The 15,812-nt window shown below is 52.8% G+C and overlaps 1 protein-coding gene across 6 annotated transcripts in view; it reads right to left on the bottom strand.

Moving 5' to 3' along the window:
* The window catches only part of CHST15 (carbohydrate sulfotransferase 15), an 85,493-nt gene extending 72,337 nt beyond the window's left edge, over positions 1–13,156 (bottom strand). The window contains exons 1-2 of one of the 6 annotated variants that reach the window (XM_058435920.1): positions 11,876–12,082; positions 3,358–3,857 (exon numbers count right to left, since the gene is read on the bottom strand). The gene's annotated coding sequence lies outside the window, so the exon portion shown is untranslated. Of the gene's footprint in view, positions 1–3,357; positions 4,002–11,222; positions 11,850–11,875; positions 12,083–12,250; positions 12,661–13,026 lie in introns of those variants that run through there. The other 5 variants (XM_032175757.2, XM_032175764.2, XM_032175778.2 and 2 more) reach the window with 5 other exon arrangements.
* Positions 13,157–15,812: the final 2,656 nt, after the last annotated feature.

Genomic DNA, 15,812 nt, shown 5'->3' with positions numbered 1-15,812 from the left:
TCACTCCAGCACATGGCCCTTATGCCTGTCTGTTCTCTGATATTTGCAACCTTGTCTGCGGCCTGTCTCTTTCCATGAGGATATGCCCTCTCCATGAGGATATGCCCTCTGTGAGCACGGGGACCATGTGTGTCTAACTCACTGCTAGATCCCCAGCTCCTAGGACAGCATGGGGTACACAGCAAGGCCTCAATAAGGAGTTCTTTTCATTGGAGGGTGACTCTCAACAGGATGTGCAGAGCCTGAGTCAGAAGAGTTGAAGACATCGAAGGGCCAGGCTCCCAAATCTTCTTTGATCTTCTTGATCAAAGCTGAAGGACTGGGGCAAGTCACTGACTTCTGCAGGCCTCTGTTTCCCCAGCTATAAACAGACGATCTGAAAGATGCTCACCATCCCTGCACTATGGGTCAAAGTTTTCAATTATTCACTATACTCTTGCCTGTTTTCCTTTCACTCATCTGTCTGGCCATCGGTCCAATCATTCTTTCCCACGGACTAGGCCCTGGGGATGCCACCTTGAATAAAACACATTTCCTGTTCTGAAGGGACAGATAACCTTCCAGTGGCAGAAACAGAAAGGAGGCAATTCTGCACAGACCAGCTATCAGTCAAAGGAGACTCCTGGGTCTCCAGCCCGGGCCACTGTGGGGATGAGAATGGGGTCCTTCCCCAAGAGAAAAACAGATCTAAAATTCCACCACTGCTACCGAGTGCTGAACAATGTGCGTTAGTTACAATCAGGGAATCTGAACATGAAACTCAAAGACAGTCACAAAGTCTCGTCACAGATTGAGGACAAATAAGGCTCATTCCTGAGACCACTGTGCTAATTATCTGTCCCTTATCTTTGCCATAGGAGAACTGGAAATTCTCATTAGGAGAATGATTACAATCACCGCTAAGTTCCCTCAGTGTTTCTTAGCGAAAGAGCTTAACGAATCCAGGTCCATGAATGCACACACATGCATGCATGCACACACACACATGCGTGCACACACACACAAATGCCCAGCATCCATCCCCGGAGACATGATGTAACAGAGCTGATGTAGGACCAAAGTATGTGCATTTCTTTCAATAAGCTCCGTGGGGGTTGCAAAGCGGCGCCCCTGATTTACAGCCACAGAGTTTCTGCCAAGTTTACCTCTTATTACAGCTGTAAAGGTGCGTTAGAATATCAGTGGTAACGATCAGATATATATCCATTAGGATTTTAACAGAACTCTCCTAAGCACAGAGAACACTCCAGCCACAAAACACTTTTATCTACCTCATCAGAGCTAAATGGTGCCTGGAAACATAAACGCTGGAAGGACCAGCCTGAGGACACAGCTGCCCCGTGGGACCACACCCCCAGGCCAGGCAAGAAACCTGGCCCAGGGAGGTCTCCCGGCCTGGCCTCCACATATTTCTTTCAATGCTTTCACCCAATGTACGCTTGAAAAAACAACTTCCTAATGTACCCTGGAGTCACAATTACAGCCCCTTGCTTATGGGCTTGGCCAGATCAGATAAAATTTCATTCTCTGAATTGGTTCCTAATTTAATTATTCCCTGGATAAGCAGCCGGGCCGCCCATCACTGCAGGGGAGAAAGAACTAGAAAGATGCTGGCGCCACAAGTTGCAGTTCTCATTTGGCCACTGGTGGATGGGAAGATGTTCTGGGCCTTGGACATCAGATGGACATTGGATGGACAGACAGATGGGTGAAAGGAAAACAGGCGAGAGTACATTGGATAACTGAAAACCTTGACCCATAATCACATAAAAGAGGGCAAGCTAACCACCATCTGTTCACCCAACCCACCTTAATCTGCTGCCCCAGGCCAGTCAAGAAGGCAACCTGGGGTTTTAGTAAGAGTTTAGGGAGCACATTTGGAGTAATTGGATTGTAACTCCAAAAACCTGTATTCAATCCTGTCTCTTTATGCATGGCCTCTCTGGCCCTCAGCTTCCCCAGCTACAAAAAGGGGCTGAAGGCCTTTCCAGCTCTAAAATTCAGACAATTCAGTATCTCAGCCAGGATCACTGACAGGGGTATCGGGATCTCATCTAAGAACAAAGCCTTTTCTAGGGCCAGGGAAAGAGCGTTGTTTAAAAAATGAATCTTATTATTAGAAGAAAGTGAAAATATCTCATAAAACGGAAACATACGTCCACACCCAAAGAAGCTTGCACACAAACATTTATGGCCACCTCATTCATAAGAGCCAAAGGTGGAGACCACCCAAGTGTCTATCAATGGACAAATGGATCCATGAAACTGTGGTCTATCCATGCAATGGAATATTATTCAGCCACGAAAAGGAATGAAGCGCTGATGCATGCCACAGCATGGACGAACCATGAAAGTTACACAGAGTGAAAGAAGCCAGTCACAACAGACCTCATCCTGTGTGATTCTGCTCATACGAAAGTCCACAATAGAGGAATTGGATTGGACAGAGACAGGAAGTAGATTTGTGGTTGCTCAAGGCTGAAGGGTACATGTAGGGGAATGGGGAGATAAAGGGGTACAAGATTTCTTTTTGAGATAAAAAAAGGTCTAAAATTAGCTGTGGTAGTGGTTGCACATATCTGTCAATATACTAAAAAACATGGAATTGTATACTTTGGGTGAATTTTACGGTGTGTGAATTATATTTCAGTAAAGCTGTTAAAGAAGAATAGATTTAACAGGTTTTTCAAAAGTCTGCTTTGTGATTTTTTTTAATAAATCAGTTGAGAACTTTGAAAGATACACATGCATGCCCTTCAACACTTCTGCAGCTTCCTAAGTGATCCAATGGGTGATTTGAGGTGAGCAAGTCTTCTCACTCTTCCATAAACCAAAAATACTGCTGACTCAAAAGGGGGCAGGCCTGCATTTTTCTATTGACTTGTTTCCATTTTAACGGCAAAAAGCGAATTTATTTTCTACCACTCAAATGGCAACTGAAGCTTCATCTTTTTTTCAATACATCATTTTTCTTCTCTGAGCCAAATTTTATACAATGCAAAAGATCCCTGGATTTTCAATTGTTGATAGGTGAGCAAATGATTTTTTCTTTTTTTTTTTTCTTTTTTTGCCTGGAAGATGTTTCTGAGGAGAAGCTCACAGTCACCCAGCTCCCACTCTTCTCTTCTGCACATCTCCTCATATCTAATTTCTCATAGAAACTGCTATCAAGTGGGTATAAATAGCTTTTCAAAGTTAGGACGACACAAAATGTCAGGCTGATACTGTTCTCGTTAGTCGGAGCATGCTTTCTTCCCCCTCATTTATTCCCACTAATAACTTTCTTAGGCAAGTTCAGCGTGTCCTAAAAGCAGCTATTTCCTCTGACTTTCACTATAATGCACTTGGATCACTGACCTGATGCGGCATGGGACTCAGCCTTTCTGGAACATATTTTCTTTATTAAAAACTGTGACGGATGATGAGAGAGGATCACGCCACCCTGGGTCAGGCTGGAGATGACCACAGGCGAGGAAGTGGTAAGCCTCCGCAGTTCAACACACCCAAGGCTCGGAGGAAGATGGTCCTTCCCAAGGCTCACGGTTTCTAAGCCCACACAATGTTTCAGAGAGGGTCCCCAGGCAGAGAGACGTCAGACACTCTGAGGCTCAGGAGGCTGCACCTTTGCAAGGCAGAGCTAGGGAAGGAAAGACGGAAGGGTCCCTGCTGCCCCAGGGAGTCCAGTCCTGAGGCATCACAGTGTTCAGTGGGACAGAGGAGGAGCTGACTCTCTCAAGGGCAGGGGCCATGCGCTGGCTGGGAAACAAGGACAAAGGAAGCCCTTGGTACCTGCCTCTCGGGGAGTCACAGCTGAGGGCCCAGGACCCTCCTGGCTGTCTTCTCATCTGCCCTTCATCCTGTGATGAGACAAGAGGGAGGTTGCCAGTTGGGGGCCCACCTGCATTCGGCTCTTCCCTGCAGGCTAGCTGACCTCCACGGCCCAACCTTCTCCGTTTGAGCCTCTGAGCCAGAAGGTGTCCATTGAAGGCCACCCAGAGAGCCTTAGGAACAAGCTCCCCCATACCAGGGGCAAATGGCCTGCCCAGCTCCTGCTGCCCCACCAAGCCCCCCACTACTGAGAACAGGCCGAGGCCAGGCCAGAGATGACATCCCACCCACAGTAAGGGATTAACAAATCATCTGGGTTATCCTTCATAGAAAAATTAAAGCTAAACAGCCCCCAGGAATCCAGTGGAAGAAGACACCGCACAGAGGGCCTCACAGTTCCCCTCTGAAGTGTACATGAGAACTTCCTGCTCCCTCCACCAGACCACAGAAAGGGCACTCAAACTCCCGAACACCTTCCTAGAGCAACAGCAACTCCAAAGTCAAGCGTCTGGTTACATGACACAGAGGTCAGCCAGCTGCAGCCAAATCCCCGCCTGGATGTCCAGGAAACCAAGGACAGAGAAGCCAGGCCCCTGATGACCCACAAGATCTTGGCCAAAACTCCTCCACCCCACCGCCCTGGGCTGCTGCAGCTACCAGGCAGAACCATCAGAATTGTGTGGAGAGAAACGCAAGCCCTCGGCCCACACTCCCCGGGGCAACCCTGCTTTCTTGTAATCCTGGCGGTCCCTTCCAGGCACAAAGCAAACAGGGTTTGGTGTGTACATTTGGAAGACTCTTTACATACACAGGTTCACAAAGCAGAAAAAATTAATCCTCAGTAGACCCATAGTCTGATTTGGGGTTTGGAAATTATGGTCCCTAAAAATACATGCCAGGACATACTTTATATTTTTAATGCAAATATTTACATTCCAAACAAAGGAGCATGGAACTTGAAGCCAAGCTATTTATACCAGCTATAAGAAACACCAGCAGCCTCCACATTTCTCGCCTGAGTGGATGGCTCCGCTTATATTCCTGAAACAACAACCACATTTCCATAACATTTTCCCCTAAGGCTCTCAAGACACAAAAAACTGTGGTTACTATGTTTTAATAGCCCCAAAATCTAATGCCAGGAAATCCAAGGTTATTCCATTAGACTCTCGACTCCTTGGGAAATTGAGTGACAAGTGTGAGCTCTCCTGTGCCACACTATCAAACTTAGGGTTCACAGAAAATCTCCAGGAGAAACTAGCCTTTGGAAGAATCATTTTTAATTGATGCATTAATGCAACACATGGCAGTCACTGGTCACTAAGTGAGAGTCTAGCTACATGGACGTGCCGTGAGCCCCAGACACCCTCCTCCTGAAGAGAGCCTTGTCAGGCTGGGAGAGCAGAGTGTACCCAGGAAACTGGAGCCCAGCACAGTGTGGGACAGGGTCAAGGTTGAGAAATACAATAGAGGAAAACTGCAGAAGCTCAGAGGAGGAAGGCTCCACCTGGATGGGGGAGGGAGGTACCGGGAGGAGATAGCAAGAATGACTGGCAAACGCTTCCTGAAGGCAGTGGGGGTGGGGGTGGGGGCGCTCGATGATGAAGTAGGCAGATGTGGGGGCTCCCCCTCTCCAGTGGCCGGGGGACCCAAGTGCAGCCAGGTCCAGGCCCGGCTGGCCAGGCGTCTCATTGCGAAGACAAAGCCAGGTCTGGTAGAAGCACAGGCCCTGTCAGGGGCTGGGACCAAGAGAGAGGAGGCAGAGAAACTTGTCCAGGTCCAGGCTAGGAGTCAAGCACAACCTCAGCTCCCTGTGAATTGCATTCAAGTTAGAATGCGACCTTGAGATCCATGGCTCACCATTATCTCAATCATGCTCTGCCAACAAGTAGGAAAGAGATGTTCTTGAATTTAAAGCCACATTATTTCCTAAAGCAGACAACTATACCTATTTGACACACTGTGGCCACCTCTACCAAGTACGTACCTAACAGATGCCATTGACCACCCCCAACCGTTGGCCAGGCACGGAGCCCAGCACATCATATTCCTTGCCACGAGGTGACTCTTCTCCACCACTCCAGATGTTTCCTTCCGTGAGATGGAAGCTCCCGCTGTGTAACTTTCCTGTTGTCTATACCTGGTGGTGTCTACCATCCCAGGAATATGGAAAGAGGGCCTGGACGTGACAGCCCAGCCCTGCCTTTCCTCATGGCAAGGAGGCCCTTCGCCCTGCTGGGAGAGGCTCCTCCAGCTCCACAGGCGATGGGGTAGGTGGGTCTGCCTGACTGCCCCTGTTCCCCACTTCCTTGCCCACTGGTTCAGCCACATTCTCCAACAACAGCTGCAGTCGGGAACGGCCATCACATGCGGATTTCCACCTGCCTTCCTCCTCCTCCTCCTCTATCTCTGCAGAGGTTTAGACCTCGCCCAGAAAAAAGTGGTTCCATGTGGGGAGCTCCCCTGAACCCTAAATTGTACTATTTCAAATACTCAAGCCACCCAACCAGGTAGAGATCATTAACCCCATTTTACAGATGGGGAAACCGAGATGCAAGTTAAGCCGCTTGTCCAGAGTCACAGTAATGGGACGAAGCAGCACTGCATGAACTTGAACCTGAGTCAGCGTGGATCCCAGGCTCAACCCACTACCTGCCCTGCCCTACCCAGTGCCTATGGGATCTAACACCTGGGCTAAAAGAGCGTCCATGTCACTTGCACCAAACATTTGGCTGACAAGAAACGTGAAGGTACAGGTGAACTTACCGCCATCAGCGTGAGTGAGCTGCCAGGGGTTACAAAAGGGAACACAGCTGCCCAGACCACTTTCGTGGAAGGGTAAGATAATACAGCTTACACCTCTCTCGACCTCTTAGACTCTGAAATGCAGGCTCTGGCCTCCTAGCAAAGGTGCCATGGGCCCAGTCCCTCAGGACAGCTACCTACAGGGACACAGAAAAGCAAAAGCAGGACAGAACCTCCCTGAGATAGATCCAGGGCCACCCTGGGAGGGATGGGATCGCCACTTCTCCTTGTATGCCCTCCCCCTTGGTGGCCACACCACTATCTTTTTGACCACAGGGAGCAAAAGGGTCCGGCAGGGGCGTATTCCATTTCAAGAGAAAATGCTAAGCCACCAAGTTCCAGCCTATTGTCAGAAAAACATAATTGTGCCTGGCCTGTATCTAATTATTTGCCCATGTTGGGGTATTTTCCAGGCACCTGGGTGCCTGGGCTGTCTGTTTCAATATTTTTACCACAAATGCAATTCTGGAAAGTGTCCAAGTTTCCATTATAATGATACCCTCTGCTTTTGAGGATCTGCCAGCCTTACTTTCTTCAGAGATCTAAAAGGCCTGGGCCACGATGAGTTCTAGAAATGTAAAATAGGCTTCGGGGAGAGCCTGCCGAAGCCAGGAGGCCCCCCTCAGACCCCCTCTGGGCTCTTTTAAGCTGAGAGTGGGGCGAGATGTAACATTCACAAGCGAGCTGCACCAGCACAGTCCCATCTAGAGCCGCGCGGTCTCCTCTCTCTGGTTAATTGCATCAAATATGGGCACAGCCGAGCTGCTCCACAGCCTGGCTGCAAGGTCAGCTGAAGGGTCTTGAAGGGTAGCTGTTTACCAGTGTTCTCCTCACACAGATGAGGAGACAGAGTCCAGAGAGTGAAGCCACCACCCTAAAGAAACAGCTGGAGCCAAGGCTTGCAGGAGCCCCTGCCTATCTATACCCTTTGAGGTAGAATATACTGGAATCAAATATGGAGACATGCAGGGTTAGGAGCTCTGGGGCTGAAGAATACCACCCGAGCCAGTGTTTACTGAGCACTTACTGGATGCCAGGCACTGTGCCAAGCACTGCCAGGTATTAACTCTTAGAAAAGACACCCGCCCTCAAGCCAGGGGGCGAAGTCTTCCCAGAACACTCCAATCTCAAAGTCGCTACCCCGGGCTCCCGCTGCACTTTGCCAAGCCCCTTAAGGTGCCTGTCAACGGCGTTATATAACTCTGACTTGCACAAGCTCCACCTCGCCCACTGATCTGAGAGCTGTGCTCTGTGCTGAGCTCTGACTCTCTGCCCCCATGCACCTGGCCCAGGGTTGCAGGGCAGAAACGCTGCAAGTCCTGCTGCAGACAGTCTCCTTTCCTCTCCATCCCTTTGGAAACCAGCGAAGATGAGAAACTGCTTCCCACTTGCCACCTCCCCACAACTTAACCACTTGCTGATTCACGCCGCCTCCTCCTTCTGGAGCCACAGTTGTTCTTCTCCCCTCACCCCCTTATTTCCCTCCTGCCTCCACTGTCATTCCCAATCCCTCCTCCTGCACATCCGGATGGCTGAGAGCTTGGTGTGTGTCATCTCCAACAGCTTCCCAGCCCTCTAAAGGACACAAAGGGATACACCTGTGTGACCTGCCTAGCAGAGGGCCAGCTTCAACCTATGGGGATGCAGCACGTGATAGGTCCTGCGATGAACTGTCTTCCTCCCCAACTCCCATACTTACAATTTAAAAAATCTATGTTGGCCCAAATGGACACAAAACCTTTCTCCTTCTTCCTGGACACTCCTAACTAGACACCTAGACTGGACACACTAATTAGATAACTGTTCCCTTTATGCTCCATCTCCTGCTGTGGAGACACAGGTCTACACATAAATCATTTTGTCCCAGGGCTTTATTTGAAAGGAGAAACTATCTCAGTAAAGAAATCAGACCGTCATACTGGAGGCCAATAAAGAAATGCCTCGAGCAGTGGAAACACTCAGTCTCCCAACACTTAGCCAGCTAAGTGCAAACATGATCTCCTCATTCACAGCACAGGAACAGAGTGACCCTTTGAAGTACTTAATCTCATACCTGAGCATCCCCTTTACAGACCAGAAGGGGAGGGAGGCTGTGTGATTCTCACCAGTGACTGAGTCACTTCAAATCACAAGCTGCTAAAGAGACGTCCGCTGGCTGATTGCTCAGATCAGTGACACTCCCAAGTCAGCCACCACTTTTAAAAACAGTCTCTGCTTTTAGAATTTAGACGACTCTTCTTTCATACAAATGCACTCTAAACAGCATCTCTGCAATCCTGGGCCTGCTGAGGCCCTAGGAACGGGGACAGGGCCTGAACGTGTAGATGGGAAAAATGAGAGCTGCCAATTACAGGGAGTGTCCACTCCTCTGGGAGTTTCTAAGAGGCCTCAGCCCAGTACAGTGGAGATGAAGGAGCTGGCCAAGAGCTGGAGATCAGAGACCCCCTGACTTTCCACTTACTGGCTATGTGACCTTGGGCAAGTCACTCCCAACTTAATATCATAGCTGAGCATCCCCTGCTCAGGGGATGGGTGCCTCCCACCCACTGCTCTGAAACTCAATGTCCACACCTGGAAAGGGAGACTCCTCACACTCCCCCGAGTCCACCCTCCACTCCCCCACCCCTGCTCCCAAGCCTTGCTTTGCATCACCACCCTTCTGGGCTATTATGGCAGCTTCTGGACCATTTGTCTGTCTACACAGCCAATTCCGCTTGTCCCCATCCCATGAGGGCTGGGACCCTGTCTGTCCTAGCCCCGCCAAATCATCCCAGAGGCTCAGCTGTAGGATCTATTTGGTGAAAGGAATTATATGAAAAGGTTCACGCAGATGACTTTCTACATTATGGGAATTCATTCAACAGCTGCTGAATGAACACATGGCACACGAGTACATGAGGGAGCTCTGCCCGCCTCACCTCCAGCCTAGGGACCTGGCCGCAGGCATGATGGGCAGCCATCAGTTCTTAGTCCCTGGGCCCACAATGGGTGTGGCTCTTGTGCCCTGCTCTCTGATGCAGTGACACCCTTCCCAATAGATAAGCACCGGGCCAGATGGCAAGCTTCAGCCTCCTGGAAGGGCACTCACCCCTAACCCTCTACCATACTTCTAGAATTTGAGCCCATATTTAAATACCCAGGCTGGAGAATCCTCTCGAAAAGTCACAAGACCTGTCGACTCTGTTTCCCCCCGAACTGGCTGGAGCTGAGTCGAGTCTGTCCCCTGTAGTTGGGCATGTGCTCACCTGTTCAGGACAGCCCTGGGGTCTCCCTCTTCTCCCCAGCCCCCTCCACTAGCAGGGGACCTTCCAGCCGAACTCGAAATGGCTTGGACTACCACAATCCAGCACTAATCTACAGCTTCCCCTACTGCAGACTCCTGGGGCCCAGCTAGTTAACTTGGAGTTTCTTGTCTGCTGTTTCTCAAGACACCAAATAAGTAGAATCCGCTTCCCATTTTACCAACCTTTCCCCAAACACTTCTTGATGCAGGAATTAATCTTCTCTCTTCCAGGTATGTGAAAAATCAAATGCTTCTGATATCTCACCTTTCCTGGCCAGGGGCAGCAGCAACCAGGGATGACAAAGGCGTGGAAGGAAACTGCAGCCCTCATGGCAGCCACGATGACCGTGCTGGGTCCCTGGCCAGGACAGTGGCTCAGACATGGCGAGCTTTGATCATCCGCGAAAAGCAAGGCACACATGTGACCACTGTGGGCCGACCTGCCTGCCACCCCCCTGGACAATCTCCTGGATGAATTGCCCCTGCATGTTTCACCTACAAGCCAGCTCACTGCAATCATCCAATGCCCAGAGGAGAGAGCTGCAAAGACAGGGTTGGACTTCTGCAGAGGGCCTCTGAGCTGGCTCTCCTCAGGAGCTGGACTTTGGAGGGAAGCCCAGACCTGCAGCTCCACCTGCAGCTCACCTATGTGCCCACAGGAAGGCCATAACAAGCCACTTGACCTCGCCAGCTCAGTGTGCCCATCTAGGAGGTGGCAAGAAAGAAAATCTTCTGACAGTTTCTCAGGAATTTGGGGGGGAAAAACTTGTTTGGAAAAACCTACTACTTAGAAGGCATTTTTATTCCTATACTACTTTGAATAAAATCATATATGATCTATGTATGTCTTTATGTATCAATCAAGAGATCCTAGTTCAATATTCAGTTTGTAAAATTAGTAAGTGCCATGTTCTGGAAGGGAGGGTTCCTGATTTTGCAAGGTTGCCGGTCGTGGGAGGAGGAGCAGGAAAGCGGGGGATGGATAATGATCCAGGAAGGTCCAAGGAGGGTCCAGGAGAAACGCCGGGCAAATCTCTAGGCCTCAGTTTACTTCAGGGCCCCTCAGGGGGGTGCAGATGCTCTCCGAGGCCTTTCTGCCCCAACACTGGGTGGCTGCCCTAACCCACCGAGGCATCCCACAACACTCAGGAATTGCAGCTGATAAAGAGGGGCTGGGGGCACTGCTAGGGCGCCCAGAGGCAAGGTGAGCCCCTTTGCTCAGCCTCACTGACCGGCTTGTCACATCCCTCTGCGGGGCACCCCGGAGCCACACTTCATTCCCGAGAACTCGGTACCATTAACTTACCCAACGTGAACAAGGCGAAGGCGCCCAGCTGTCACAGCGGCTCCGCGCACGCCGGCAGACGAAGAAGGGCCCCCGCCCCCAGCAGCTGGTCCCAGCCCCCAGCCTGGCAGCCTCTTTCGCGGACTTCCCTACACTGGGCGCGGACCTCCAGCCGTCAGCAGCCGGCAACCCAGCCACAGCCTTCCTCCTCTACACCCGCTGTCCCAGCCGCGCCGGCCGGCCCCGGGCGCAGGGCGGGCGGGCAACGTGGGCACCCGGACCGCGACGGGGCGGTCAAGCAGCTGTGCCCAGGAACCGAGCGGCTCCGAAGCCTCAACACGCACACACTCGCGCGCACGCCGGCCAATCGGTTGCCTGGAGAAGTCGGGAAGGTGCTTCCACGGCTCTTCATTCATTCATTCTCCCAAAGGCAAGGTTCCCTTCGCCCCGGCGCCTCCATCCTGCCATCCCAGGGGGCCAATTGCGCCACAGCCCGCCACCCAGCCACCCACGGCCACCGCGTCCTATATCCCGGCACACACAACCCAACAGACTCGCATTCCATCTCCACCGCCAGCGTCGCCTCCGCGCCCTGGCCGCTGCCACCGGGCTCCCCAGCTTCGCCGCCCCGCAGCCCCGGCTCCCCGCCTCTGGCCCGACCGCGCAGCTCAGACCTGCCTCGCTCGGCTGGCCGCACCCAGGCGGGCCAGGGACGCCGCCACCACCGCCGGGAAGCGCCGGCAACTCCCGAGTCACGCCGCCTCCCGAGACGCGGCGGGGCGCAGGGAGGGGACGGCAGTGGGGGAGGGGCGGGGAGAAGGAAGGAGGAGGGGGCGGGGAGCAAAAGTTCACACCGCTTGGGGCTCAGCCGCGCCCCCACCTCTTCCCAGGCCCGCCCCCGCCATCCCCCTTCCCTGAACCGGGTCCCACGGGCTTAGGCGCCGGCGAGCTCTGGGCTCCCCGCCCGGAACGGCCGCAAGGCTGGAGCCAGGGTTCTGGAAGCGCATCCGAGCTCGAGACGGGGGAGAGAGTGGCGGATGCCCACTTACCTGCCCCAGGCCGCGCCTGGAAACTTCCCCAAAGTGCGATAGGGGTGTGGGGGCGGAGCGCAAGGCTGGGGGGAACCCCCGCCCCCTACCACCAAACGACGCGCGCTCACACCGCGAAAGCACTGGTCTATCCGTCGGTCGGTCCCCCGCCTGCGGCTCCCAGAGCTGGGCGGTGCAGGGGCGCCCCGATTCCGACTACTGGGCTCCTTCTCCCGGACAGCCCGCCGGTGCGTTCCACGCGGCGTGCGCCCCCCGCCGGCCTCCGGCTATCCACGGCGCCACCACGCCACTGCTCGGTCCCCTGTCCCCTCGCTCCGGCCGCGTCCTGTCTGCGAGGGAGGGGGCGTGCGTCGCCGCTGGGTAACCCTTCCCGCGGGGCCCTCAAGCGCGCAGGGCGCCCGGAGCGCGGCCAGGGCCAATGGCGAAGGGACGCCTCCCGCTGGGAATCGCTGAAGCCTCGGGGAGGCCGGGCGGAGGAGCGCCGGGCCCAAACCTGCCTCGGCTCCCCGCGCTCGCAAGTTCATTGTCTGCCTGGGCCGCCACCGCCACCGCCACCGCCACCGCCACCGCCACCGCCACCACCGCGCCGGGAGCGCCGCGGGGAGTGAGGCTGCGCGCCGCCTCCGCCGGCCCGGACTCCCTACGCTCAGCCCCGGCCGCCGCCGGCGCTGCCTGGCCCGAACCCGCGGAGGGGCGCCGGAACCCCGAGCCCAGGGCCAGACCTCCTACCGCCGCTCCTTGCCGCCCCAACTCGGCGTCTGGCACCTAACTTGTACCTGAGGAGCCTGAGTCCAGCCCAGGAGCCTCTGCGGCTCCGGCTCCGCGGGAGCGCGCCCAGCCCTGAGCCTCTAGCCCCGCATCCAGGGCGCGTCAACCTGACTCCCGGAGCGCTGGGAGGAAAAGTTTGGGAGTGACGTGCAGACGGCGAATGAAACATCCGAAGAGAACCCTCCCCCCGCCCCATGTCGCGCTGACACACATCAGCTCGAGTCTGGAATGCCAGATCAAGGCGTGTGCGCCGAGCGGTGGGTTTGGCCCTTGCCCCCTCCCCCTCCGAGTCAACACTGCTTGTGCGTTGCGGTGATTCCAAATAAAAGCACATCAAACCCCTGAAGTCTGGCAGTGACACCTTGCCAGATACTTTTTTTTTTTTAAAGACGGAGTTTCGCTCTTGTTGCCCAGGCTGGAATGCAATGGCGCGATCTCGGCTCACTGCAACTTCCGCCTCCCGGGTTCAAGGGATTCTCCTGCCTCAGCCTCCCGAGTAGCCGAGATTACAGGCATGCGCCACCACGCAAAATAGGCTAATTTTGTATTTTTAGTACAGACAGGGTTTCTCCATGTTGGTCAGGCTTCTCTCGAACTCCCGACCTCAGATGATCCGTCCGCCTCTGCCACCCAAAGTGCTGGGATTACAGGCGTGAGCCACCGCGCCCGGCCGCCAGAGACATCTTTAAGGAACTTGGCGGTCTGGAGCCAGCCCATACATTAACATTCAAGGCCACAGCGCTGGTGAGTTCGGCGCCCTCTGTTGTATTTTTGCATCCCGGGAAGGCTGGCCCGACTCTTTGGCCCGGCGTGTTTGCTTCCGCGGGGAGGTAAAGCTCTGCAGGACCCCGATCGCCACTGCCTGCCGCAGTGGCCTGGAGTCGGCTGCCCCAGGGAACCACCTGGACAGCCCGAGGGCAAGAAAGCTGCACCAGTGGCCGACTCCACTGACTGGGCCAAAGATGCCATCAGTTAAAGAAAAGACACATGAAATTCTGGCAGATTCGCTCAGAGGGCGCTTGGAGCACCAAGCCCAGCCTCTCAGGAAACTGAGGTCCAAGAGACAAAAAGAATCTGCAGTCTTTTGCCGGCCTGTGTTCCCGTAGCCAGAGTCCAGCACCCTCTTCCTCAAAGCAACCAGAAGTGGAAATGAAAGTGCTCCGTTTACTATAGACTGCATGCCACCGAAGGGTCATTCCTGACAGTGCCTTCTCCCCATTATCTCTTTATTGCTGGAGACTTCATCTCACCCCCCTGAAGCTACAGTCCACCCTGAGGTCATAAACTTCTGCTCAGCATCCATGGCTACTAATGCAGAGGTCACCATCAGAGGATTATAACTGCAGATGGGAAACCGGGATGAGAGGGGAGTTCTTTAAAATCCTGTCTTGTTTTCCTGCAAATAATGCCTCTTACATAAAATCTGCGAAGAAAGATGAATGCAGCAAAGAGACTTGCCTTAGAATCTCAGACTAGATTGCTTTTTCCATATAGACTCCACTTGGTGATTTTTGTTCTTTATTATTTTTTTAAACAAAAACCTATTTCTGAAAATACAATGAACTGCTTTTTGCAGGGTTCACAATTCCCAATAGATGATGATGCCATTTTTCAAGGTCTCACACACGTTGTGGCTTTGGGGCTTATTTATTAGCTCCCAAGAAAAGCCTGCCTTTCAGTGAGGTTTATATACTCGAGTAATTGCATCAGGGGACACAGAGCAGGTTGCTGTTAAAGAGGGTTGGTTGTACATGCGTCTGCAAGGAAGGCCCTGGGCCAGGCAGCTGTCAGACCAGTGTGCAACGGGTTTAAACAAACACAGGGAAGGGTCTGTGGAAACAGCGAGGAGGAAATCCCCTCCTGTAAGGGTGTGTGGAACATTATTCCAGGGCCACACATACTGCCAGGGAATAATGCCTTTCCTCTCCTCCCTCCAAGTAAACACATAACTCCGTTATGGAGATGGCGCTGGGCCCACCCAGATCACTTTCAAATTCAGGTGTCAGAAACCACAGTTGACATGGAGCAAATTGTTTTTAAGTAAAAATCACGGTGCCGCTTTGATACGAATTCCACCAGGGACTTTCCAAAGGTATTTATACACATGCCTGAGATTAACTAGAGGGTGATTTTTTCCTTTCAACCTTAATTTCAAAAAATTACCCAAGAATTGCACTTGGGCCTGTTATTGCAGCGAATTGAAAGAACACCCAAATGCCAGGTCCCTGTGGATGGGTGGAAGGATAGACAAATAAATGTGTAACTGCAAGAGAGGTTGGTACCAACATGGAATTAGCAAGTCACAGCTGAAAAAAATGCAGATACTGGCCAAGCACGGTAGCTCACAACTGTAATCACAACACTTTGGGAGGCCGAGGTGGGTGGATCACTTAAGGTCAGGAGTTCGAGACAAGCCTGGCCAACATGGTGAAACCCCGTCTCTACTAAAAATATAAAAATTAGCTAGGCGTGGTGGCGCATGCCTGTAGATTCAAAGAGAATCCCTGGAACCTGGGAGGCAGAGGTTGCAGTGAGCCAAGATCACACCACAGCACCCCAGCCTGGGCAACAGAGTGAGACTCCCTCTCGAAAAAAAAAAAAAAAGAAAAAAGAGAAAAAAGAAAGAAAAAAATGCAAATACTTTCAGAAAATAAATCCCCGCTTCCCGTGTGTGCACTCTAGGCCCCCACAACTGTGGATTTAAATTGCCTGGGTTCAAATTCTACTTCTGCCACCCACTAGCTGAGCAACCCTGGGCAAGTCACTTCTTTCCATGCCTCAGTTTGAGGCTTCT

Source organism: Hylobates moloch, unplaced genomic scaffold (assembly GCF_009828535.3).
Source record: "Hylobates moloch isolate HMO894 unplaced genomic scaffold, HMol_V3 SCAFFOLD_3, whole genome shotgun sequence".
NCBI classification, from domain to species: Eukaryota; Metazoa; Chordata; class Mammalia; order Primates; family Hylobatidae; genus Hylobates; species Hylobates moloch.
Note: the sequence above shows the minus strand (reverse complement) of the source record. Positions and strands in the feature narration are given on the sequence as shown.